This window comes from Moschus berezovskii, chromosome 2, assembly GCF_049115385.1.
Source record: "Moschus berezovskii isolate FMDL1 chromosome 2, NW_MosBer_1.0, whole genome shotgun sequence".
NCBI classification, from domain to species: Eukaryota; Metazoa; Chordata; class Mammalia; order Artiodactyla; family Moschidae; genus Moschus; species Moschus berezovskii.
This window is the reverse complement of record NC_142461.1, coordinates 56,415,435-56,443,101: the sequence shown is the minus strand read 5'-3', so window position 1 is coordinate 56,443,101 and position 27,667 is coordinate 56,415,435. Positions and strand designations below refer to the sequence as shown.

The 27,667-nt window shown below is 40.5% G+C and overlaps 1 long non-coding RNA gene across 1 annotated transcript in view; it reads left to right on the top strand.

The window, feature by feature from the left end:
• Positions 1 to 1,980: 1,980 nt before the first annotated feature.
• The window catches only part of LOC148778533 (uncharacterized), a 45,354-nt gene continuing 19,667 nt past the window's right edge, over positions 1,981 to 27,667 (top strand). The window contains exons 1-2 of the long non-coding RNA XR_016038763.1: positions 1,981 to 2,263; positions 9,043 to 9,190. This is a non-coding gene — a long non-coding RNA (uncharacterized LOC148778533). The remainder of the gene's footprint in view (positions 2,264 to 9,042; positions 9,191 to 27,667) is intronic.

Here is a 27,667-nt window from a genome sequence, read left to right as displayed (position 1 = left end):
GGTTTTAGAAAAGGCAGAGGCACCAGAGATGAAATTGCCAGCATCCGCTGGATCATGGAGAAAGCAAGAGAGTTCCAGAAAAACATACAATTAGTCACTGTCAAAGTTTTTTCTTCATTAAGCCCACATTTCTCAGTCTTTGGTACTTGCCTTTTTTTTATTGGTCTCTCCACTTCTTTAACGGGTACCCATAATTTACTGAGCCCTTACTATGGGCCAGCACTGTACTTATGAGTTCCCTACATTATCTCATTGATCCTATTAAATGACCCTGTGAAGAAGTTTTTCTTATCCTCACAGATTAAAGATAAAAATGACTTAAGATTTAGGAGGGTTGAGCAATTTGCCTGAGATCACACAATCAGGAATTTATACTTTGAACTACCCCAGTAATATGGAAACTGGGAGGCTCCTGCTGACTCACTGGGCAGTGTTGACAGGACTTGGGGTTTGAGTTAGTTTTAAAAGGGGGTGTAAATCCAGCTATAGATAGAGGCAGAGAGGGAGAACAGGAATACAGAATTTGACTAAGTCATATTTTCACTTGGAATTAGTCATACTTTAAATGTCAACTGAACACACACCCAATTAGTTAAAGAAATTTAGTCTACAACAAAGGTGGTATCTTGATAGGGAAACGAATAATTAGATCCCCTCCTGTCAACACACAAATATAGAACAATATGGGTGAATTCCCTCATTATTTGGAAATGGAGAAAAGTTATTCCAACGATGGCTCAAAATCCAGAAATATGTTTTGTTTTTTTTTTTAAAAAAAACCATGAAGACAAATTGGGAAAAATATTTGTAATTTATATCACTGATAAAAGTCTAAAAGTCCTAATATATGAAAAACTTGTAAAAGTAGAGGAGACCAATTACTATGAAAGAAATGGACAAGAAATATAGGCGGTTCACAAAAAAATTCAAATGGTTCCTAAGCATATGAGAAGAATGCTCAATCTCATTCATATTGGGAGATGTAAATTAAATTGCCACTGAGACCCATCACTCACTTTTAGATCAACAAAAATATAAAAGTTTGAAAATATACTCTTTTGGTGACACTGAGAAACAGCCACTTGCTTTCCTAGTAGGAGGGAATACAAATGGTCTAATGCCTAGGGTTAGGGGTAGGGAGAATTGGAAGTTTTACATTGGAATTTGCCCTGTGACCCAATATCTTAGTCCCTGGGGATCTATCCTTGTGGTGGATTGTAAATTACTTCTAGAATACCTCTGCCTGTATGCATATCTTTGGGGCGTCACCCTCTTCCCCAAACAGTGGGTTTGTCTGAGTACCCTGGGACAGTAGCAAAGTTAATGCAAGCAGAAGATTGAGAAGTACTTGTGCACTGGGGATTGTTTTCTCTTGATGTGCGTGGAACCCTGAGATTGGCACAAGAACATATAAACGAGTGCTATCTAGCCTACTGGGTGGTGAGAGGCCACTCATGGCATCTCCTGGTTGACAGTCAACCAACCTGCTGACACGTGAATGAGTCTACCTCGGATTATCCAGTTCCAACTGAGATGACAGCTGACTTTAGTCACATGAGTGGGAACATGTGACTGAAGTCAGCTGTCAGTCACATGTTGAACTCTGCCAAAATTGCTGCCCTACAGAAAGATGAGCTAATATATGAGGTTGTTGCTTTACACCACCAAATTTTGAGGTAATGTGCTATAGATAGCAAAAGCTAACTGATAGAATTCTAAAGATACTCTGACGAATGAAAAGACATGTTCACTGAAGCATTGCCTATAATAGCAAAAGACTGGGGACAACTCAGATGTCTACCAGTTCAAGGATGGTTGAATACAGTACAGTGCGTTCACTCAGGGAATACTGAGCAACTGCACTAGAAGTATCTTTATATTTATGAAGTGACTCAGGATATGTTTTTGAGTGGGGAAAAAAGCAAAGTACAAAATAGTCCATATATGTGCTACGTTTTTAAGGAAGGGGAATGTGAATATCTTTGCTTTTATTTTTTTAAATGGAAGAACTGACAATATTAATAAATTATTTCTTAAAGAAAAAGGAAGGGGACACAAATGAGACTTCACTAATATATTTTGTTTTGTAACTATAATTTTAGAATCATGGAAATGTTTTATATGTAGTATACACACACACATGAAATCATGAGAGTATTTTATCTCACAGCTGGGCACCTGTGAGACACTGGAGGTTGGCCAATATGCCAGCAGAACTCATCAGGAAGCCACCCATTTGGGTGCTGCTGAAACTCAACGGGAGGTGAGTGCTCCTGTGAAGCTCCTGAGCTTGGTTGCCATCGACCACAGACAAGCAGTGGAGAGCACAGTAGAAGCTGGAAGAGATGCCCCTCCCTCTTCCAGTGTCTCTCTGATGTCCTCTAATGACAAAGCCTAACATCTTGCCAAAAGAGCAATATTTCTAGGGTCTAGCTTCAGGATCACACCCTGGAACAAGGAAGGGTGGGTTTGGAGCTGCACAGTGTTAAGCTGATAACTAGCGCAGGTACTGCGGTATTTATAGATGATATAATAGGATGTCTGCAATTCACTTCAAAATAGTCCTGTAGGTATAGATGAAACAATATCATTCACATGTTGATAATTATTGAAGTTAGGACAGCTATATAAGGATTCATTTTACTTTTTATATGAACTTGGGCAAACTCCCGAAGATGGTGAGGGACAGGGAGGCCTGGCATGCTGCAGTCCATGGGGTCGTAAAGAGTCGGACACAACTGAGCAACTGAACAACAATACTTCTTATGCATGGTTTTCTGGTTTATATGTACATATATATGAGGAAAATGTGTATACATTTGTTTTCTCATGTATATCTCATGTACATGAGATAGACATATAAATGCAAACACATGTATGTTCAGTTCAGTTCAGTTCAGTCGCTCAGTCGTGTCCGACTCTCTGCGACCCCATGTATGTATAAATGTTCCCTACTTATTTTCATTATCAAAGACATTTAAAAAGGTGAATGTGAACATAGGATCGGTCCCTGGGAAGTCTACACTTTACTTTGTAATCTAGCCATCTAGGACTGCTAGTGCTGTTCAGAATTTGGGAGAAGCCAGCTATCAAGCTTATGCAGTCTGGGTGTTCCCTGACTGCGGAGACAGAACTGTCATTCCTGCTGATGACTCCAGAGACAGGGCTTTACCTCCTATTGGAAAGTTTAGTGTGAGGCTAGGAGGCCAAATTACAGGTACCAACACGTTCTTAGTATTGAAAGAGACCAAAGTAATTGTTTGAAATGAGTTCATGTGTGTCAAGCACTTAATACCTAGAGTGTTCTAAGTGCTATGTGAGTGTTTGTTGTTATTATTTCATGTTAATGATTTTCCCATCATCAACCAACCTGAAATAAGCCCTCTGCTGAAAAGGTCCCTGCTTCCCTCCTGAGGTGATGTCTTTGATTCCTTATAACCCAGGAATTCAGACCTTGAACTCTTGAAGGAGAGAGCTGACTGGTAGCCAAGAATGTTTTGTTTTCCTCTGTTTCTTGCTTTTTGTGGGGAGAGGCAGCCAGCAGAACTGTTCCCTCAGCAATTGCAGCAACAGTTGAGACTAGCACGGTGCTGGGGGCAGAAAGGTGATGATGGCCAAAGTGCTGGTCATGGTGAGGCAGGAGCGACTGTGGCACAGAGCAGGGCCAGGGACAAGGGCAGGCTGCTTGTGGGGCCCCAGAGGAGTGCAGTGCGCATAGAGTCATTGGTACCATGTAAGTATCTCAGGGACTCAAGGAAGTAGATGAGACATCTGGCCACATGGCAAGGGTGGGATGAGGGTTGTAGATGCCAGGGCGTTTGACGACTAGTGGGACAAAGTTGATGAAAACTTGACTGGAGATTTTGGAGGGAGATGTTTCATAGTCTGCCCCCTCAGTGGTGGCAGTATGTCATGTGTTCGTGTGTAAATATGGACATCATTTTTGCATGCAGCAGTGGCAATAGGAGGTTTAGTTGCCCAGTAAAAAGGAGTCAAACTTCATATTTCAATTAAATAGGCAAATAAGTCTACCGGGTAATCAACCTGATATATGTTTTTTCCTCTACAGTGGGGTTGCATTTCATACACATTCACATTTACATTTAATTTATTGGAATTTATTTAAAAGTGCTTGGCTTAGAAAACCAACAGCCTCCGCAACAGTAAAAGCAAGGTAAAAGTGAGCTAAAGACAAAAGTATTCATTTTAATAGTGCATCCACCATGACACCAACAACTGCTGCTCCCCTGCGCTGTCTCAGCTCTTGTGTGATTCTCAGAGAGCAGCATCTTGCTGCTCTGTGGGATTCTAGCCCTTAAAGACATGGTTTCGTCTTTTGTTTGTTTTTTAATAGAACATGTACTCTAAATGCAAACCAGCTGCCTCATTCAGAACTCAGTGAAGAATACCAACTTCTCACTCTTAAAAAATTAAACAATATTGAAAATTATGTTCTTCATTAAATGGAATTATTTGAAAGTGATACATATTAGCAAGTAGGGCAAGTATACACAACATTATACACTCGAAATTAAGGGTTTAACAAATTTAGCTGCTACATGGTTTGATTTTACATGCTGACTTTAGATCCTATCCCTGTATAAAACTTGGCTCCTCTTGATGATTTCTATTACATATATGGAATCACAACAAATGTCTCATTTGTAGGTGTTGAATTATTGTTGCACAGAGGACGTGTCAAAATTTAATGTTTATCATTTTGTTTCATTTAAAACAACAGATCCTTAAGAGCAAGTGGGTTCAGCATTGGAAAGTGAAGAGAAGGTTTAAATGTAGCATCTAGCCAAGGAAGGGCCGAGGCATGCTAGAAAACAACCTTTTCATATCTCGAAGAGACTAAACAGTCACGAGTAGAAATGTGGCAGAATTGCCACAAGCACTTGAACTTGGCTATGTAAATTTCCAAACCCAAGTCTGATTTACCTTGTCTTTTGTGACAACGTGAATATTACAGACTTCTTATCATATGTGAGCCATTTGTGCCTGCCCTCAGCCCTACATTTTAGCCATACTGTGTAATGGAGTGACACATCCATTCAGTTCAGTTCGGTCCCTCAGTCGTGTCCGACTCTTTCTGACCCCATGGACTGCAGCACACCAGGCTTCCCTGTCCATCACCAACTCCCGGAGCCTAATCAAACTCATGTTCATTGAGTCTGTGATGCCATCCAACCATCTCATCCTCTTGTCGTCCCCTTCTCCTCCCGCCTTCAATCTTTCCCATTGTCAATTGATCCAAAGCAATCTTGTGGCTGTCTCTCTGTAGGACTGAAAGTGTTCTTGATTCTGCCTCTTACCTTCCCTGTCCTCTTCCTGGACTCTTCCTTGGAACTATCAGTTCTGCTGGGGTTTCAGCTTGCCTGGATTTTTTGTTCATTGGAGGCAGAAGAGCCGCCTGGGAAGTAAGCTTAAGCTGGGGCTCAGGAACATTGGCTCTGGAAAAGCTGGTGAGACTGCCTGACACTTGTGTTTTGAAGGGGAGAGGAAGGTGGTGGGAAAGGGTCAGAAACTTCCTGGGAGGAAAGAATCTGAGCATGTGGACTGTGACCTGGAAGAAATTCTTAGTAATCAGGGTTAAGGTAGGAAGATCTGAATACAATGCCATGATTGATCTCAGAAAGTGTCCTTCAATGCTGGCTGGATCCTGGGGAAGGAGAGAGCTGAGAAGATAAGGGAGTGCTGCTGCACTAAATTGTTGTCACCACCAGGCATTGCTGAGATTCCTCTAGCAAGGGGTCAAATGCCACTCTAGTACTCCTGCCTAGAAAATCCCATGGATGGAGGAGCCTGGTAGGCTGCAGTCCATGGGGTTTCTAAGGGTCGGACACGACTGAGTGACTTCACTTTCACTTTTCACTTTCACACATTGGAGAAGGAAATGGCAACCCACTCCAGTGTTCTTGCCAGGAGAATCCCAGGGACGGGGGAGCCTGGTGGGCTTCTGTCTTTGGGGTCACACAGAGTCGGACACGACTGAAGTAATGCAACAGCAGCAGAAGCAGCCTGTTCTCACCTAGAGCCAGACATCTTGGAATGTGAAGTCAAGTGGGCCTTAGAAAGCATCACTATGAACAAAGCTAGTGGAAGTGATGGAATTCCAGTTGAGCTATTTCAAGTCCTAAAAGATGATGCTGTGAAAGTGCTGCATTCAATATGCCAGCAAATTTGGAAAACTCAGCAGTGGCCACAGGACTGAAAAAGGTCAGTTTTCATTACAATCCCAAAGAAAGGCAGTGCCAAAGAATGCTCAAACTACCGCACATTGCACTCATCTCACACGCTAGTAAAGTCATGCTCAAAATTCTCCAAGCCAGGCTTCATCAATACGTGAACCATGAACTTCCAGATGTTCAAGCAGGTTTTAGAAAAGGCAGAGGAACCAGAGATCGAATTGTCAACATGCGCTGGATCATGGAAAAAGCAAGAGTGTTCCAGAAAGACATCTGTTTCTGCTTTATTGACTATGCCAAAGTCTTTGACTGTGTGGATCACAATAAACTGTGGAACATTCTAAAAGAGATGGGAATATCAGACCACCTGACCTGCCTCTTGAGAAACCTATATGCAGGTCAGGAAGCAATAGTTAGAACTGGACATGGAACAACAGACTGATTCCAAATAGGAAAAGGAGTATGTCAAGGCTGTATATTGTCACCCTGCTTATTTAACTTCTATGCAGAGTACGTCATGAGGAACGCTGGGCTAGAAGAAGCACAAGATGGAACCAAGATTGCTGGGAGAAATATCAATAACCTCAGATATGCAGATGACACCACCCTTATGGCAGAAAGTGAAAGAGGAGAGTGAAAAAGTTGACTTAAAGCTCAACATTCAGAAAACTAAGATCGTGGCATCTGGTCCCATCACTTCATGGGAAATAGATGGACAAACAGTGGAAACAGTGTCAGACTTTATTTTTTTGGGCTCCAAAATCACTGCAGATGCTGATTGCAGCCATGAAATTAAAAGACACTGACTCCTTGGAAGGAAAGTTATGACCAACTTAGATAGCATATTAAAAATCAGAGACATTACTTTGCCAACCAGGGTCCGTCTAGTCAAGGCTATGGTTTTTCCTGTGGTCATGTATGGATGTGAGAGTTGGACTGTGAAGAAAGCTGATCGCCGAAGAATTGATGCTTTTGAAGTGTGGTGTTGGAGAAGACTCTTGAGAGTCCCTTGGGCTGCAAGGAGATCCAACCAGTCCATTCTAAAGAAGATCAGCCCTGGGTGTTCACTGGAAGGACTGATCCTAAAGCTGAAACTCCAATACTTTGGCCAACTCATGTGAAGAGTTGACTCACTGGAAAAGACTCTGATGCTGGGAGGGACTGGTGGTAGGAGGAGACGGGGACGACAGAGAATGAGATGGCTGGATGGCATCACCGACTCAATGGAGGTGAGTTTGAGTGAACTCCGGGAGTTGGTGATGGACAGGGAGGCCTGGCGTGCTGTGATTCATGGGGTTGCAAAGAGTCAGACACGACTGAGCGACTGAACTGAACTGAACTGAGCCTGTCCTCAGGCCAACGGACAGAGAAGTTTTTATCCTCGGTACTCACCTGAGGATTCAGGGGGCTGCCAACTGGTAGGGTGTTCATTGCTGGGCTCAGGGGTTAGAGGGGGAGCAGGTGCACACCCAGAGAAGTGGTGGCCCCTGGGTTGGGGGTAGGGTTTGCTAGAACTCTCAGGTGGGAGCTGGAGTGCCTGCATCAGCCCTCCAGTGTGGGTTAAACTCAATATTAATTAACTCTTTGGGTTTTAAGTTTTTCTAGGACTTCAAATTATCTCCTTACATATAGCATGGAATTATATGGCTTTATAAAAAGTAGTTCCAAATGTATTAATGTGAAATAAGTTTATTATGCTCTAAAACTTTAGCTGACTCATTGGAAAAAAAAACCCTGATGTTGGGAAAGATTTGAGGCAAAAGGAGAAGGGGGTGGCAGAGGATAAGATGGTTGGATAGCATCACCAACTCAATGGACATGAAGCTGGGCAAACCCCAGAAGATAGTGGAGGACAGGGGAGCCTGGTGGGTTGCAGTCCATAGGGTCACACAGAGTTGGACACGACTTAGTGATTGAACAACAACAAAAACTTGTCTTATCTGTGGATGATTCAAGCCTCTTCTTATAGGGCACTAGTATGAGATTTTAACTTTCCTGTTGTATATTCTTTAGACTTTGGATTGTTAATACATAAAGCAACTAAGTTTTTAAAATAAGAAAGTACTTTGGAAGATTTTCAAGAATGGTTTGGGAAGAAAGTTTGTGTTCTCAGTTTGTTTTATGTGATTTTCATACAAACCTCCTAAAAGCAAAATCAATATGCAAAAAAATCCTAGAGCAGATGCTGTCAGTTTCTCACTAATAAGTATGTTAGGTTGAGTTCCCTGTCCTACTCATGTACTTTCTCTAAATTCTGTTTCCAGGCATGGAAATGCTTTTGATATGCATTTCCAAATGCGGAAATGTCTTGCTGTATAATCATTTCCATCTTGCACCCCTGCTGCTGCTGCTGCTAAGTCGCTTCAGTCGTGTCCGACTCTGTGCGACCCCATAGACGGCAGCCGACCAGGCTCAGCCGTCCCTGGGATTCTCCAGGCAAGAACCCTGGAGTGGGTTGCCATTTCCTTCTCCAATGTGTGAAAGTGAAAAGTGAAAGTGAAGTCGCTCAGTTGTGTCCGACTAGTAGCGACCCCATGGACTGCAGCCCACCGGGCTCCTCTGTCCATGGGATTTTCTAGGCAAGAGTACTGGAGTGGCTTGCCATTGCCTTCTCCGGCACCCCTGCTACCTCTTGCAATTATTCCCCCTGCTTCCTGTAGAAGTTCTGTAAAGTTGCATTATATATATATATATATATTTATTTTTTTAACGTCATAGGAAGAAGAGAAGGTCAGTGTACAAGAATGATTGGCTGCTTTTCCTGATCACAGAGGAGGGAGAGAAAAATTCATCAGCAGGCAACACTCTATCCTCTGTTGTTTAATTTTTACCACCATTTTCCCTCTTTCAGATTGGTGTCAGAGTTCATCCCGGTTCCAGAGGAGGCTGGCTTGATCATCACCTGGGCTACGTGGAGGCCTGGTCCTCCTTCACAGCAAGTGACCTTGGACCCAACTCTGAATCCAGCCATGTGAACACTGCCTGTGAAGCACTGGCAGGTCAGTCTACCTCCACTGGCTTCTCTTTTGCTTTCTTCCACAGTCACACGCGGAGCCTTGATTCAAGCTTCTAGGAATTAATAAAGGAGGAGACAAACATTAGCCTTACCAAGATTCTAATTAACTTTGATGTGGATTTATGTGTAAAGTTGGATGAGTCACTGATTTTTAATAAATGAGAGAGAAAAATCTTAAAGATTAATGTAATAGCTGAGAACACAGGAGCGAGAACTTTGATGCTTGCTTAATTCTTTTCCCCAACCCACGTCATTTGGAGGAAAAAATATCAAAGAACTTTACAAAGGGTGGAGTGGGGGAGGAAAGGGGATTATGCAAATTAAAAGTTCACAGGACTAAATCATTACTCTTGTGCAAATGAGCTTCTCCTTCATGTGCTTTTCAGGAGTGTTTTAGGGCTGTATTTACCGAGGATATATTCCTGAGAATAATGAGAAATAGAGGCATGGTAAAAAGAAGAGAGGGGATTATAAACTAATTGATCATCAAAAATTTCTATGTGTTATGGACTTCCAAGTATTCAGTTTCCCCCTCCTGCCAGCTAGTCCAGGCAGCTGTCAGAAACCTAGATCAGTGTGGCTGTGTTATCAGCCATCCTTAGAGTGGTCTAGGCTCTTTGTGAGCTTCAGGGCCATTGCTGTCCTGCCCTATCTTTTGCTCTGATTTGAGGACTAGGGCAGAGTGAACGTTTCTGACGGCTAACAGACGCTTCTCTTCCTTTGGTGCAAGAGATAAAACCAGTAGCTCTGTGGGTTTCCAAGCCACTCATTTTCCCATCTGATGAAATGTTCCAGTGTTGAGTGTCATCAAGGTTAAATAATTTAGCCTCAAACTCTCTGTGGCCTGACAGTAGACAGCTATAATATATAAAGATATATTTTGAGTTGTTGTAGAGATTAAGTATCCAACTTCTTCCTAAATGGTAAACGGACACAGTGATGGATATGAACAATGCACAAGGCCTTATTGTGTTTGATTAACCTTGACTGTGCATGCTTCCATGGCTTAGATAGCTGGTTTGAACAAAATTGTCATTTCATGGCCATCCCCCCAAAAGTCATTAATCTTTTATCATTTTATAAAGTAGAAACTTAGTATATATTTACAGATAATGAGGGGACACATGTAGGTTGATATAATTTATTGAAACTTTATTTCACATTTGATTTCTGTGGACAAATATTTATAAATAACCTCCTGGGATATTCATCTTTTCTCACCTGTCATATTTTTGCTTAGAATAAATTCATGAGACTATATGCCACAGAGACTGCTGAGAAATAACTAATAGCGGTAAAGAATTTGAAGGCAGACTTCTGGCTTTATCTCTTATTAGCTGTGCAACTTTGTGTAAGTCCCTTAACAGCCCAATTTCTTCAGCTCAAAGATAGAGATAATACCACTCCATCTTAGAGTTCTGTATTAATAAATGAAATAACATTTGCAATGTACCCAGGCCAGTGGCAGGCATGTAGGAAAACACTTCCTAGCATAGCTATTATTCCTAGAAATAGAATTGCCAGGTTAAGGGTATGTATATTAAAATTATTGATGCAAATTGCTAACGTTAATCTTAAAATTTGATTATAAGGTTGCAGGACTCATTAATGAATATATGATAGTAGTAGATAACAGGCATGCCCACGAATGCAAGAATCTACTCCTAGTATTCACCTGTTTGTTTCATATCTGTTCTCACTTCTGCTGACAACAGCATCTTGATTTTCCTTGGGAGAACCACATTTCCTCCATTTTCAATCCATGTAGTACAGTGGGGCTGACCCCACCCTGTGTCTTCAGCAGGAAGCAGGAGTATGGGAGACAGTCCTGGGTAATCAAGACAATGTATCCCCCTGCCACAGTGACTGGTTCATTAATGGGCACAGTCTGGACCAATAAGAATCCACCCTAGCATGTTTATTGACACTGTTGGGAAAGTGACATGATCTTTTTGCTGGGGTTGCTAAGACTGGAGCTGCTGGTGACTATCTTTCCTTCTATCTGGAAAGGATCTACTGGCGAATAAAGCATGAAGAAATGCAGAATTGAGCTGTGTTTATATTTGAATACTTGGGTATAACCCTGCCATATTTTGAGTTACACGAGTCAAAATATTCCCTTTATTGCTCAAATCACTTTGTATTGGGTTCTTATTGAAAGGTGATCAAACCTGACAGATCGTATTATGTCCCTCAAGGTCACATCCTGCATTTGAAATAAGCAGAATTTCTATCATGTAAGATGTCTGAGATAGTTACGTTCCAGGATATTTCTGAATGATGGTAGGTCACAAGTCAATACGAGTTACACAATTCTTGTCTGAAGTTGTCATTGGATTAAGGCCTACACTGGACAAGTTTAGGTTTCCTTCAAAAGCATGACTGCAGCTATGGATACTTGTTGATCACCTGGTAACTTGCCATGGTTTTATGAAAATATGTATGTGTCTGTGAATGTAAATATAGGAAATATTTTTTAAAAGTTGAATAAGTTGTTAAAATGAAAATCTGCAAACTGTATCTATTGGTGTTTATTTCTAAGACTTCTTCGCTATAGGTTTGTCTTGCAAAACATAAGCGCTGTCTGTATTTGACTTTTTCATTTGTCCACAATGAGTGTACAAAGGCTGAAATGGAGACCTTTCCTGAGGGGTTACAGAAAGCGAAGCCAAACAGAACATAAAGACCAAACTTGGGAGAACTTTAACCACTAGTCCAGAGCATTTGCACTTCATTCTTTGTGTCATGAAGAGCCCTTAAATATTTTGAGAAAGTTTCTAGAAGATTAATAGGGTGATGATATGCAGATGAGAGGAAAAGAGAGGAAACAGGAAGCAAGGAAAGGAATTACTGGACTGTTGGCAGTAATTCACGTCGAGTGTTTTTTTGTTGTTGTTCAAAAGAAAAGTGGGACAATGGGAGTGGAAAATAAGCAATGGACAGGGGAGACATTGAGGAGGAGGAGTAAACAAGAATTGCCACCTCAAGAATAAGGGGCAACAGGGAAAGAAGAGTCAAAGAAGAGCTTTTAGTTTTTAAAAAGATAAGTTAGTTTTGAGAACTGATTTGGTTTGGTGGAGGAGCTGTGGGTAAGACAGTGACTTTGGTTTTATGTTTATTTGAATTCTTTTTGATTTGGATTTCAGTTCTCTGAGAAGCTGAATGTAGTATGCAGAGTGGGGGATAACCATGAGGAAGCCCTGGAAGTTGAAAACTATTCTCTCAGAGCTATATTTAGAGGGAAGTATGAGAAATAACTTTAAGAGCAATAATCTTTATCCATAGCTTGTGACTCTATTAGCTCATCTAATGAAAGAATGGCTCATTAGAAAGGGGGTTATTTGGTAATGAAATAAATAAAATGGTGAGCCATGAAGACAAAGTTTGGCAGTGTCCAAAAAGCATTGTTTGGAATGGTCTGAGGCCTTAGACAGTCTGGTGTGATTGGCAGCTGTGATCCCAGCCTGTTGATAGATGGATGTACCAGCCTATTTTAACCTAACAACACTTCATAATTTGTTCTAACTTTATGCTCACCAAATCAATTTTCTAAATATACTTTGGCTCCCCATATGGTTTCTATGCCAGGAGAAAAATTCCTTTTGGGTAGCAGATCTTTTTTCATTGTCTGTCATTAAATTGATATTCCGGGCAAGAAGCACACATGTCAATTATGAGTCTCCACAGTGTTGAGTTATCACCCTCATGAACTGTGCAACCCCGAGGCACAGGCAAAACTGGCTTTTCCCATCTGTGAGGCTGAGGGCCAGTCTCTGCCTGGTGGTGACCTTCTGGGTCAAAGCCTCACAGTGGGTAGGTAACTGAGTTTCCCCTTGGTATGTTTTGACATTTCTAGAATCTCTTCTCAAGCATATATATTCCCTGACCCAGAACACACCAGGCAACAGAGAATCAGCAACACGGCCTGAAATCTACTAGATGATCTGTCACAGGCTGGAAGAATTAGTAGCTGGGACATTTTTTCACTTGGGGAATTTTAAGGCAACATCCGTATCCTATTTACTTTTAGCTTTGCATGTGTATGTGTGTATGGGGTGTGTATGTGGCATGTAAGTGTGTTTGTATGTGTGTGTGTGAGAGAGAGATCATAAAAGTTATGCTTAATCATTGTGGAAAAAATGAGGAAACAAAGATGCATAAAACAAGTTAATGCCCCTACCCACAGGCAACCATGGTTTGCATCCTGGCATAGTTCTACCTAGGCGATTTCTTTTTACTTTAAATTATATGCAATTTTAAAACCTTCATTATGTGGTTCCCAATTCCACTATAGATTAGAAGCAGCAATTGAAAGAAAAGGAATAGAAAGAAAAGTCGTAAAACGTAGATACAATTTGTTGAAGTGTGTAGTGCTCTGGATCATTTCATGGACTGCAATGCACAGTTCAGTAATTCCTGGGATCAATCCCTGTATTTTAATTGGTACAATGATAAATTTTAAACATCATGACCTCAAATCATCGTTAAATGGTTATTTTATGTTCAGTATACTTCTATTAATAGTAGCAGATATAAAGAATATACTTTTGAACTATGTCATTCAAGTCAGTTAATATGTATAAGGAGTACAGCTGTGGGGAAACTTGACTATACAGAATTCTTCTTTTTCTATGGGTTCTAAATACACAAGATGTAGCTAAAACTCTTGACTGACTCTCTGGCATCCATTCTACCCTTCTCCAATTAGTTAGCAGTCATTCTCTTGGAGGGACTGACTTACTGCTTGCTCCAGAGAAAGGCTCTGCTTCACCTAAGCTAATCATGATAATCATTGGAAAAAACCCTGATGCTGGGAAAGATTGAAGGCAGGAGGAGAAGGGGATGACAGAGGATGAGATGGTTGGATGGCATCACTGACTTGATGGACATGAGTTTGAGTAGGCTCCGGGAGTTGGTGATGGACAGGGAAGCCTGGCATCCTGCAGTCTATGGGGTCGCAGAGTTGGACACGGCTGACTTAACTGAACTGAACAGAATCATAATAATCACATCCTTTTGCCCCAGTAACTGATTCAGGAAGGAACCTGGAGCTATGTCCTAACCAACAGCTCAAAGCGTTTCTCTGGCCACAGTGACCATTCAGAGGTAGATGCTGACCCTGTTCATCAGTCAGGATAAAGCCGCTTACTTCTGTTTAGCAGCTGTGGAAGACAGGTTATCTTCTCCTGTAATCTGAGATGTACACTTGAGTCCTGGGACTGTTGCAACCATTTGTTACCATGAGAAAGTCCACCTGAGGATTTTCCAGGAAGAGAGACGATTTATTGTACATGTGTTACACTCAGCCACAACTGGGAACAGGGCTAGTGCGGAGCGTCACAGAACCAAGAGAGCCTGTTTTGGTATGAGCAAGGTGGGGCTGTCAGTGGGGCTGTCAGTGTGGCTGACAACAGAATGGCTTTGGAAGTTCTAGATCCACTGAAATAAGATTCAGGCCATGGCATGGGGTCTCACAACTTGTGCCAGTTTGCCTAGCCTCCTGCCTTCAATATTTCTGCTCTTCTAGTCCCAGTGGGTGTACAAGATAGTGATTTACTTGGACCTCTGACTCATCTTTTATTTTTCCCCGCTTTGGGCTTCAGTCTGCACATTTGCTTCTTGCACTTGTCTCTCATGGTTTGGAGGTTTCTAAGAAGAGGGTGCTAAGGCCAATAGCCTGTTTGAGTATTAATGTAACCTATGGAACAAGCCATAATTGAGGCGAAGAGAAAAGAGAAGCTAGAATCCTGAAATTCACTCTACACCTGGGCTTGAACAAATGATTTTCATTTATATTTAAGTTATTTTGATTTGCATATTCACTACTGTGCCTTCTTGGAGGTGAAGGTAGGCCATCAACACATAAATGTCAAGAAATTCTGTTAAGGGCATTCATCTAATGTTTCAGAGATGAGTCAGAGTGAGGCTTGAGTCACAATGAGGAAGACGATAGCATGCCACATAGGGACTGCTCAATAACTTAATATTGGTTGAGTGTGGTGGAGTAAGTCAGAATAGATCAGGACTCACTAGGAGTAAAGATAGAGTAGAGGTCTTGAAGACTCAAATTCCACTGAGCATAAGGAGGAAAAACTGGAATTAGTGAAGGAACCACTGAAGAGCTAGGGAGAGAGATAGCATGTTGTCCTATCATTATGCTTAATGAGAAAAAGATTTCCATTAAGAGCTGGTGATCTACAATGTCAAATGTTACAGAGATAGCAAGATAATCAATGGGCAAGGTGACCTTGGTGATTTGGAGGTAACTGGTGACTTGGTGAGATGCACTGAAACAAGTAGTAAGTGACTTTGAATTTTATTAGATTTGGGCTAAGTATGGTGTAAACAAATTTCCCAGAGACACGGGCCCAACAAAGTATAGAGTCATATCATAGGAATAGGTACAAAATGGATTTTCTTTGGTTCTACTCCAGTGTTCTTGCCTGGAGAATCCCAGGGACAGGGGAGCCTGGTGGGCTTCCGTCTATGGGGTCACACAGAGTCAGACACGACTGAAGTGACTTAGCAGCAGCAGCAGTAGCACTTCTACTTTCTTTGTAGAAAAATCCAGAGATTTAATTCTTTGTACATTTCTAAGAGACTTCAGGGTGTTTTTATGTGTTTATTACAAACCACTGGTTGCTAAATGTTCACCATTTTCCTCTTGTGCTCTTCTGGCTCTCTGGGGGGACAGATGATATTGGTAAATGCACTGGCAGGAAAGAGAAGACACTTCCAGAGGATTAGCCTGCCACCAACCACTTTCCACAGCCTGTGGTTTCACTACCATCAGGGTGTTGGTACTCCTCAACCCTGGGGCCCAGAAATCTCATTTTGCCAGCACCCCGAGACAGTGCCGTTAACCTGGCTCTGAGAGTCTTGTCTCCTATGCATGAATTTGTCAAATTTTAGGAAGCATTGTAACTGTCAAGAAATAAAAATGCCTGGGTTGGCAGAAGATTGGTGAGCAAGGACTGCAAATATTAGGAGTGATTTGATTCAAGAAATGCACCGCAGCTGGAACAGATGGAGGTACACTGGGGATGATGTTGCCAGAAATTCAGAATTGTAGTGTTCAGTCAGAATTCCTTTTCCTCTATGTTTCTTCCTCTGGGATCCTGGTTTTTCCCCCCCTGCTCATGTAGTTGATCAACTTCTATTCATGTGGTTTTCTTTCAAACATGAGTCTGATATACTTGATTAGGATTCTACTTACAGTCAAATGCCAATTCTGCCTCCTTGAGACTGTTATGTCACCTTGATTGGTGTTTTAAGTGTTCACAAACATTCCCTTCATACATTTTTAAAGACAGTCTTTGAAGTGTATTCCATAGTTGAAAATGTGTATTCAGTGACTTTGATATTTTCTAGTTTGTTCGTTCATTCATTTCTCATCCATTTATTCACTCATTCATTCCATAAATGTTCAGTATACGCCTACTGTGTGTCAGGTATTGTGTTGGATGTTGGGAAAATAATGACTTGTATTACAGGCACTATTTGGCCCTTCTCAGCTTCTGACGAGGAGGTCTACCTAAAACTGCTTTTGCTGTGTCCCATAAGTTTTGATATGTTATGTTTCCATTTTCTTTTGTTTCAAGATATTTTTAATTTCCTCTTTGACACCACGGTTGTTTAGGAGTATGCTGTTTAATTTCCACATATTTGTGAAATTTTTCAGTATTTCTTTTATTATTGATTTTTAGTTTCATACCATTATGGTCGGAAAATATACTCAGCATGAGGTTAATCTTTGTAAGTTTGCTAAGGTTTGTTTAGTGTCCTAATATATGATCTGTCCTGGAGAATGTTCAGTGTGTGCTTGTGAAGAGTGTGTATTCTGGTACTATTGGATGGAAAGTGATGTACCTGTCTGTTCATTTGGTTTAAAGTATAGTTCACGTACAATATTTTCTTACTGATTTTCTGTCTGAATGATGTATCCATAGTTGAAAATGAGGTATTGGAGTCCCCTACTCTTATTATGTTGTTTTCCATTACTCCCTTTAGATATTTTAGATATTTGCTCAATATATTTAGATAATTTGACATTGGTTCCATATATATTTCTATCAGTTCAGTTCAGTCACTCAGTCATGTCCGACTCTTTGTGACCCCATGAATCACAGCACGCCAGGCCTCCCTGTCCATCATCAACTAGTTTATTATAATACATTTTGAGGAAATAACCCCTTATCATTATATAATAACTTTCTTTTCTGCTACAGTCTTTGACTTAAAGTCTGTTTTATCTAAGTATAGCTTTTGCTATATTCACCCTCTTTTGGTTTCTATTTGCATGGAAAATCTTTTTCCATCCCTTTACTTTGAGCCTGTATGTGTCCTGAAAGCTGAAGTGAGCTTCTTGTAGGCAGCAGTTTGTTTTTAATTCATACAGCCACACTATGCCTTTTGATTAGATACTTTAGTTTACTTTAAAATTTTTGATAAGTAAGGAGTTACTTATGACATCTTGTTATTTTTTTTTCTGACCGTTTTTCATTCCTTTTTCCTTTCTTCCTATCCTTCTGTCTTCCAATGTGAATTGAATATTTTCCAGAGTGGTATACTATGTTTTCCTTCTCTTTATCTTGTTTGTATCAACTATAGGTTTTTGTTTTGTGGTTACTCTGAGGTTTACATCTTACAAGTATAATAAACAATCTGTTTAATGTTTTTGATGTCACAATTTACATGTTCTTATGTTGTACATTTATTGAGAAATTATTGTCATTAAAGCTATTTTTAATACTTCTGTCCTCTATATTAGAGTTAAGTGATTAGCATACCACCATAGTACAGTACTGAAGTATTCTATATATTTACCATTACCGGTGTGTTTTATATGTTCATATGTTTCCGTGTTACTAATTAGCATCCTTTTGTTACAACTTTACTCCTTTCAACATTTCTTGTAAGGCAAATCTAGTGTGATGAACTCCCTCAGCTTTTGTTTGGAAGCTTTCTCTCTCATTCTGAAGGACAGTGCTTGCTGGGTAAAGTGTTCTTGGTTGGAATTATTTTCTTCTAGCACTTTAAATATATCATTTTACTCTTTCCAGACCTGTAAGTTTCTGCTGAGAAATTTGTTCATAGACTTATGGGGGTTCTCTTATAAGTGACAAGTTTCTTTTCTCTTGCTGGTTTCAAAGTTCTCTCTTTGTCTTTTATTTTAGACAGTTTTATTATAATGTTTCTTGGAGGAAATCATTTGGGGTTTACATTTTGGGAGAATTTACGAGCTTTATGAACTTATATGTCCAGATCTTGCCCCAGTTTTGGGAAGTTCTCAGCTATTATTTTTTAAAATAGCTTTCTGTCCTTTCTCTTTTTCCACTGACATGCCAGTAATACGTGGATTATTTCTTTTTTCTTGTGTTCCATAGGTCCCATGGACTTTTTTTCATTTCTTTTCATTCTTTTTCCTCTTTCCTCACCTGACTGGCAAATTTCAAATGATAATTTCAAATGGACAATTGTTAAATTGTTTACCTCTGTTCATTTATAGCTCTCTGAGTATCTTTACAACCATTTTCTTTTTTTAATATTTTGTCAGGAAATTATTGTATATCCATTGGGGGAGGGGTCAGTTACTAGAAGTTCACTGGGTTCCTGTGGTGGTGTCATGTTTACCTAGTTCTACATGGTCCCCATAGCCTTGCATAGGTATTTGCACATTCAAAGAAGCAGTCACCTCTTTAGGACTTTATAGACTAACTTTGGTATGGAAAGAACTTCACCTCAGGGTGGGTGCCTGCTGGAGCATGCTGTAAACTGGGGCCTAGTGGTACAGATCACCACACGTGGGTGCTTGTGGTGATTCTGGGTCAGTGAGAGCTATAATGTCTTGTTGGCTTAGTACGCTGGGATCCATGGCATTGACAACTGTGTGGTCCTTGGCAAGCACTGCAGGAGTTCTGCAGTGGCTGTAAGGCCCATTGGGGTCTTTAGCAGGGTCTCCAGTTATCAGGGCAGGGCATCAATGGTGGTCAGCATTTGTGGTATGCATATATTTGACCATGGGGGCTCACTTCAGATGCCCGTATAGTGGTAGGGGCTGGATGCAGATATATACATAGTAGTCAGGGCCAGGGTCAGTAGTAAGTGCTGGTGCCAACTGTGGGTATGCTAGTAGCTGTGGGGGCCCTGGTGGCCAGAGTGCTCTCATATGGCTGTAGGTATCCCCATGGGTATGCATACAGTAGTGAAGGCCTGTGATAGAGTTGGGCTGGGGCATGCAGGTGCACCGCTGGAGGGGTTAGCTACAGGTGAGCCAGCAGTGCAGGCCAGTGACAGGAGACTGTGGCCAGGTCTGGGCCCACAGTCGGAGTTGGGGACCCTGGCTGTCAGTGTGTACTCCTGTGGCTTAAGGGTCTCCCATGGGCATGTGTGTGGCACTGGAGACTGGTGACAGGAGTTGGGCCAGGGTCTTGCAGGTGCACAGCTTGTGGCGGGGTTGGGGGGATAGTCCCAAAACAATCCTGTTGTAGGGGGCAGTGGCTGGTGACTAGGCTTGGTCTCATACTCATACAGCAGCAGAGACCAGTGTGGCTACCAGTACAGACCCCAGCTCTGTTGGGGAAGGGAGAGGGAAGGGCTGGGGAGGGAGCAGGGAGAGAACTGGTGTCTGCAAGTGGAAAAACCTGTTGGGGAACCTCAGTGATGACGTATGTGGGGGGCCTGTGCAGCCTTAAGGCCCTGGTTTCTTCAGTAGTGAAAGCTGCTGGGGTTTTCTGCAGAACCGGCTGCTGGGAACCTGCTCTGCATGGTTGCCCCCTGCTTCATGGATCCCACTCCATGTTTGATTCTGTTAGCCTCTGCTCTTCTTCCTTATTTCTAGCTGTCTCTAGCTGTCTCAGGCTTCCCTAGGAGCTCAGTTGGTAAAGAATCTGTCTGTAGTGCAGGAGACCCCGATTTGATTCCTGGGTCAGGAAAATCCACTGGAGAAAGGATAGGCTACCCACTCCAATATTCTTGGGCTTCCCTGGTGGCTTAGCTGGTAAAGAATCTGCCTGCAGTGTGGGAGACCTGGGTTTGATCCCTGGGTTGTGAAGATCCCTTGGAGAAGGGAACGGCTACCCACTCCAGTATTCTGGCCTGGAGAATTCCATGGACTATATAGTCCATGAGGTTGCAAAGAGTCAGACACGACTGAGTGACTTTCACTTTCACTTTCTAGATATCTTAGCTTTGTTAGGCTCTAGATGAAGTGAGACCTAAGAGGGTCTTGTATGACCCTCTTACAAGAGAGGGAAGTCTGCAGAAGCCGGTCACTCACCTTGTTCCTGCTTTCCTGGTGGGAGATGCTTTTTTGAGCCAGGGAGTTCCCTCTTGGTGCTCTGCAGTGTAGGCCCAGAGAATGGGATGATACAGGGAAAATGAAGCTATTCTTTCTTCCTCTTGTGTGTGTGGTTATTCTCAGAAGATATTTCGTCCCACTGTGTTGCTGGAGTTTCTTCAGTGGACTTCCAAGCTCCCCCAGGGCTATTTTTGTTCGTAGATAGTTGTTTAATTGTTGATCTTTGTTGGGGAGATGGAAGCTGGGGTCTCCTATTCAACTGTGATGGTGACATCACCTACTTTCTCACTCTTTTCTTGTAGCCATTTTTTTCTAGGTCTCACCACCCTCACCCCTACCACTAAATAGTGCTTCTTTACTCTCCCCTTAGAATGAGTTTTTTCCTAAAGAAATTCTTTTTTTTTTCCCTGCTGCAAGTAGACTCCTGATTTGCCTATTCCACAAGCCCTCCAGATGTATGAAGACACCCTAAATCTCTCAGTAAGCAAACCTACCTTAGGGTAGGTTGATAAAACAGTTTAGATACCTTTGATAGATTGATTAAACTCTATCACCTACACATACATAGATACACACACACACACACTCAGTCACATATGTGGAACAGTAATCCAGGGCCTAGTGAAGGAACTTGCATAATGAGAAGGAAGGACTACTAGACAGAGGGGGTAAAAATGGGAGGAAAATGAAAGGGGAGAAAAAAAAGGAAGAATGGAACAGAGTTAGTTCTAGTGCAGATTCAAGAAATTGAGTACATCGTAAATCCTTAATATTTAGGGATTTAAATATTAAATTTAATATTCTTCCATTTAAAATAGGAGGAATCGATGGAAGTAAATTTTAGTGATTCTGATACATTTTTAGAGTACATGTTATATAATCTAGAACTTATAAAGAGAAACAAGGTTATGATTGCCAAGATAAATGTAACTGGAATATGTAGCATAATATTTAAGGCAAAATCCTCAAATACATCTACACATTTACTTCATTTTTCCAGAGATAGAAATGTCATTTATTTGGAAATTTCAGGTTGTGCCAGATTCATATGAACCACTTGTGAAATTCATGTGAGAAAATAAGAGTATAGAAAGTGCTTATCCAGAATGTAAGAAGGCTGCAGCATCAGCTGGAAAGTTAGCCTGTGACAGGCTTTCCACATCAATGAGAGGCAGAGCCACATGCTGTGAGAGGATGAGGCCCCTGGTGGGAAATGCTGTCTGCACATTTGCTGGATTTCTTATGTTGCTGGGCTCTTTGTGTTTTGTGGTGCAAGTCAGAAGCAGCAGAATGTGTGAAAAGAGGACAGGTATATTAAAGATCTCTTGTAGCTTTGGGTTGCGTGCATTTAAACTACTTAGAAACAGTAGCTCCAGATTCATATCTTCTGTCCTTTGTATGTGTTTAATACAAAGCATTTCTTTGCTTTGTAAAATGATAACCAGAAGACTGATTTTTATGTTCAGAAAAAAAAGATGTGGCAGACATTGTTATCAGGTGTCTTATGTGTGTGACAGTGTCCCATAGCTGTAAAAGGACCAGGCTATTTCTTCCAGAGCTGAAATCGTTACTGTAAGTTTAACTATATATCTCTAAGCAAAGAGGGGCTTCCCCAGTGGCTCAGTGTTAAAGAATCCACCTGCAATGCAGGAGACATGGATTTAATCTCTGGGTCAGGAAGATCACCTGGAGGAGGGTATGGCACCCACTCCAGTATTCTTGCCTGGAAAATTCTATGAGCAGACGACCCTGGTGGGCTACAGTCCATGGGGTCACAGAGTCAGACATGACTGAGCGCCTGAACACACACACAGTCTAAGCAAAGCCCTTCTTGTCCAGCTGTAGAGACAAAAGAGTTTGCAGAGAAAATGATGTGTGCGGACTGCTCATCTGAGCTCTCTCTAAGGAGAAAGGGGCTTGGTCATCTCCCACTGTGTCTTTCCCCTACCTCAAGACTTTGATCCAGATAAAGTTAAGTGAGGGTGAAGAAGGTAGAAAACAGAAATGATTTGATAACAATGGAATCATGCTCTACGTTTACTTCCAAAATAATTTTTTAAATGTATTATATTAGTCATGATGTCTCTTTCAGTTACATGGAATAAAAATTAAAGTTGAATTGTCTTAAAGAAAAATAAATGTATTGACTCCAAGGTACATGATCAGGCAAGGCTGGGTCCTGGTGTACAAGGATTGTTGTCAGACACCTGATTCATTCCGTTCCTTGTCTTGTCTTTTCCATGGTTTTGACTTTGTTCTTAGGCTCTTTCCAAACAACTGGAGCTTTAGTTCTATCACCTCAGCAAACCTAGCAGAGTGTCTCTTTTTCCTTACAGATACAGAAACAGTTCTCCAGTTGATGATGCTCATTGGTCCAGGTCGGGTCATACATCTGGTCCTGAACCCGACATTTGCTCTGGTGGATAGAACCTGGGCCATGTGCCCACTCTGTCTCCTCAGTCTGATTAGGCTTGATGCCACCCACACCAGTGTTCTAAGAGTAAGAGAGGGATGCCTCTGCAAGCTATATGAGAGAAAAAACCCAGATAACTTAAACAAATGGAAAGATATTCTTTGCTCTTGTTTGGAATAGCTTAACCTCATAGAAATGTCAGCTCTCTCAAGTTAGTATGTAAGTTTAAGGCAAAACCAATAAAGATGCCAATGAACTTTTCCCCTAGAGCTAAACAAATTGAATCTAAAGATAATTTGAAAAATAAACAAGTTAGAACAACTAGGCAAACCCTAAAATGAAAAGCAGTGAAAGAAATTATACTTTAATACCCCATTAAACTTTCGAGTATTGCCTATTATAAACAACACAGCCAAGTATATTTTCTTCTTGTGCATATGTGCAAAGTTTTTCTTTAAGATATCTCCTTAGGAGAGAAATTACTAGGTTTAGGGCATGTCCATTTACTAAATCAGTTCTTAAAATTTTTTTTTCAGTTCTAAAGGTTTAAAAAATTAACTATAGTGGGCTTCCCTGGTGGCTCAGATGATAAAGAATCTGCCTGTAATGTAGGAGACCTGTGTTCAATCCCTAGGTCAGAAAGATCCCCTGGAGAAGGGAATGGCTACACACTCCAGTATTCTTGCCTGGAGAATTTCGTGGACAGAGGAGCCTGGCGGGCTACAGTCCATGGGGCTGCAGAGTTGGACACAACCAAGCAACTAAAATAGTGTGACATACATATTTCTATATAAATGTTTTACAATTACAATTTCTATAGTTATTGGAAATACTGAGAATAATAGAACCCACCCCATGGAATGAGAGTTAATTGAAAGTAGAGTTTACTCAACAACGAATATTGTAATTATATTAGAGAAAAATCTAAAACAGGCCTCATGATGGTATTAACTAAACCTCCAATCTCTTCAGCAAGGAAGTCACATAACTCTTGACAGGCCCCTGTCTTCTTAGTTCTTTGTGGCCCCTGATTTTTATTTTGGTTCCCCCGTTTGAATTGATTAGTCCCTTGTATCAGTAACTTTATTACTTAAGATTCTCAGACTCTGAGTTTTTAAAAATTCACACTTGACTGAATTTTCTGTCTCAAGCATCTAACACAGTGCTTGGTAAATAGAAGACCTTCTGTTCAACCAAAGTCTTTGTCAATTATAGTTTATAGCTCTAACTATCCCTGACCTTATTTGCATAGCTCCATGCAAAGTTCCATACTGAAACTTCTAATGCATGTTTGGAAATAGTATTGCCAGATGGTCCCAACAAGAATACTAAGATCACTTGAGAAAAAAAGAAACTGACCACAAACCCAAATTACACATGCCATGAGGAACAGTTTGTTGCTGACAATCTATATTACATCTTGTGCTTTATATTAGATAGGTTTTAATCAAATATTTACTTTGTAAAAACACATTTTGTTTCAAACAAGTAGGTAATATGTCCCAAGACGACAATTTTTTTTGAGCCAACACTTAATCTGCTATTAATTGGTCCATATATTAATCATGAGTACTGATGATTTTGTAAAGGAACTTCTCTGTTGTGTACTCCAGAACATTTTTTTTCCTTGAGAATTATGCAAACTAGAAATTTATAGCTGAATTTGTATTTACCAGTGAATTGTAATGTTCACATATCTTTCAGTTCAGTTCAGTTCAGTCTCTCAGTTGTGTCCGACTCTTTGCAACCCCATGAATCACAGCACGCCAGGCCTCCCTGTCCATCACCAACTCCCGGAGCTCACCCAAACTCATGTCCATTGAGTTGGTGATGCCATCCAGCCATCTCATTCTCTGTCGTCCCCGTCTCCTCCCACCCCCAATTCTTCCTAGCATCAGACTCTTTTCCAGTGGGTCAACTCGACGCATGAGGTGGCCAAAGTATTGCAGTTTCAGCTTTAGCATCAGTCCTTCCAATGAACACCCAGGGCTGATCTCCTTTAGAATGGACTGGTTGGATCTCCTTGCAGTCCAAGGGACTCTCAAGAGTCTTTATATGTCTATAATTTATCCATTACTGTATAACAAATTACTCCAAACCTTAGTGGCTTTAAATGACATTCATTATCACTCATAGCATTTGTTATTTTTGCCAGTCAGGAATTCAGAAGTGTTTTGGCTGGATGGTACTGGCTCAGGGATTCTAATGAAGTTGAGTCAGTTGTTAACTGGGTAGCAACCCTGTGAAGACCTAACTGAGGCTGGAAGATGCAATTGGCTCCAATCTTGGAGCAATCAAGATGCTCCAATCGGGTTGGCTCACTCACCTGATTGGCAAGTTGATACTGGCTGTTGGCTTCTTGTCTAGTTTCTTGCTTGGCTTCTTGTCCAAGAAACTACTTGAGTGATGGCCTGCACAATCATGACCCCCTGTAGCAAGAATAATAGGGTCTCTGTGTGGCATTTTTCTTACTGTGGGATTCTGATTACTTACACTGATAAGGATGCTATGGGAACAATTTAGAACTAGTGTGCATACTAGGAAGAATTATATCTTTGTCATGATTTTCTGAACTCAAAGCCAGACATATTCTGTTTACTAGTTTTAAGGTGTTATCTCAAGATCATATTTAGGACAGTCCAGTGAGGTGGTATTATTGTTACTTCCAGTTTATAGATCAGAAAACTGAGAGAGTGCCTGCTGAGATAATTGCTCCATGGAGCTAAAATTTGAATTTATGCAGTGGACTCTGAAAACTGTGCTCTTAAAAATCAAACTAACCATCTCTTCTTTGGCTCTCTCTCTCTTCCTTTTTTTTTTTTTTTACAAAATTAAAAACTTCATTTTATTATGAGAATTTGAATATACGATAAAGTAGAATACTCTCCTGAACCTACATGTAGTCAGTACCCAACTCCACCATCTATAAACTTATGGCCATTCATGGCTCATCTACACCTCTCTCTCCCTTAATTATTTTGAAGGAAATTTCAGATGTCATATCATTTCATCCATAAATATTTTAGTCTCTAAAAGATAAGGACTTTTAAAAACATAAACAATATCAGGGAAAAAAATTAACACTAATTCCTGGTTATTCAATGTTCAAATTTCCAATTACTTCATAAATGTCATCCCTTTTAAAAAAAGATTTTCATTTGAGTCACCATTTGAATAATGTCCACACATTGTGATTAGTTGATATGTCTTTTAATTTTATTTTAATTTATACATTCTTCTCCATCTATTTATTTTTTGTCACTGATGAACATGCATTTCTAAGACTTATCTATTATTATCAAAGCTGAAATAAATGTCCTTGTATTTATTTTTCTGGGAACTGATGCTTCATGTTTTCATCTATTTTTTTTGTTGGCATTTGTATTTGTTCAAACTGATTTTTGAGTTCTTTGAGTGCTACAGAAATTATCTTATTTTCTAATACATATATTACAAAATTCTTCCAGCTTGCCTTTATATTTTTACATCTTTTGTGGTGTTTTAAAAAGGAGATCAATCCTGGGTGTTCATTGGAAGGACTGATGCTAAAGCTGAAACTGCAATACTTTGGCTACCTCATGCGACGAGTTGACTCACTGGAAAAGACTCTGATGCTAGGAAAGGTTGGGGGCGGGAGGAGAAGGGGACGACAGAGAATGAGATGGCTGGATGGCATCACCGACTCTGTGGACATGAGTTTGAGTGAACTCCGGGAGTTGGTGATGGACAGGGGGGCCTGGCGTGCTGTGATTCATGGGGTCGTGGAGAGTTGGACATGACTGAGCGACTGAACTGAACTGAACTGAACTGAAAGTTTAAAATTTGTGTGTTGTCAAATTTATCAAGTGTTTGGGTGCCTCTCTCTTTTTCTCTTGACTCTTCTCGATGGCACTAACCATTTATGATTGATTTCTAGGTTTTATAATTTATTAGCTGTTGCAAAATGGTAATATTCTATTACTGTTTTAACCATTTTTATTTACTAGCTAGCTGCAATACTTGTATAAAGAGAAACATCCTTCATCTACTATTGGGTTACCCAATGATTTGGTTTATATAAGAAAGAGAGAAATCAAGAAAAATCTCTAACAATCTCACCTTGTATCTGAAAGAACTAGGAAAAGAAGAAGAAAAAAGTCCAAGTTAGTAGAAGGAAATAATAAATTTCAGAGTGAAAATAAATGATATAGAGACACACACAAAAAAAGCAAACCAGAAAAACAGTAGAAAAGAGCAACAGTTGAAACTAACAGTTGGTTCTTTGAAAAGGTAAATTTTGTAAGCCTTTAGCTAGACTCATGAAGATAAAAAGAAAGTTCAACTAAATAAAATCAGAAATGAAAAAGGAAATCAGAAAGAGAAATTAGGAAAACAATACAATTTATAATTGTGTCAAAAAGAATCAAATACCCAGGAAAAAATTTAACCAAGGAAGTAAAAGGCCTGTATTCTGAAACCTATAAGGCACTGATAAAAGAAATTGAAGATGACACAAACAAATGTATCATATTCATAGATTGGAAATTAATATTGTTACAATATCCATATTATCAAAAGCAGTCTACAGGCTCAATGCAATTCCTATTAAAATACCAATGGTATTTTTATGGAGCTGGAACAAATAATCTTAAAATGTGTATGGCGCCCAAAAAGATCCCAAATAGCCAGAACAAACTTGAGAAAGAAAAACAAAGTTGGAGATATCACATTTCCTGATTTTAAGTTATATTACAAACCTACAGTAATCA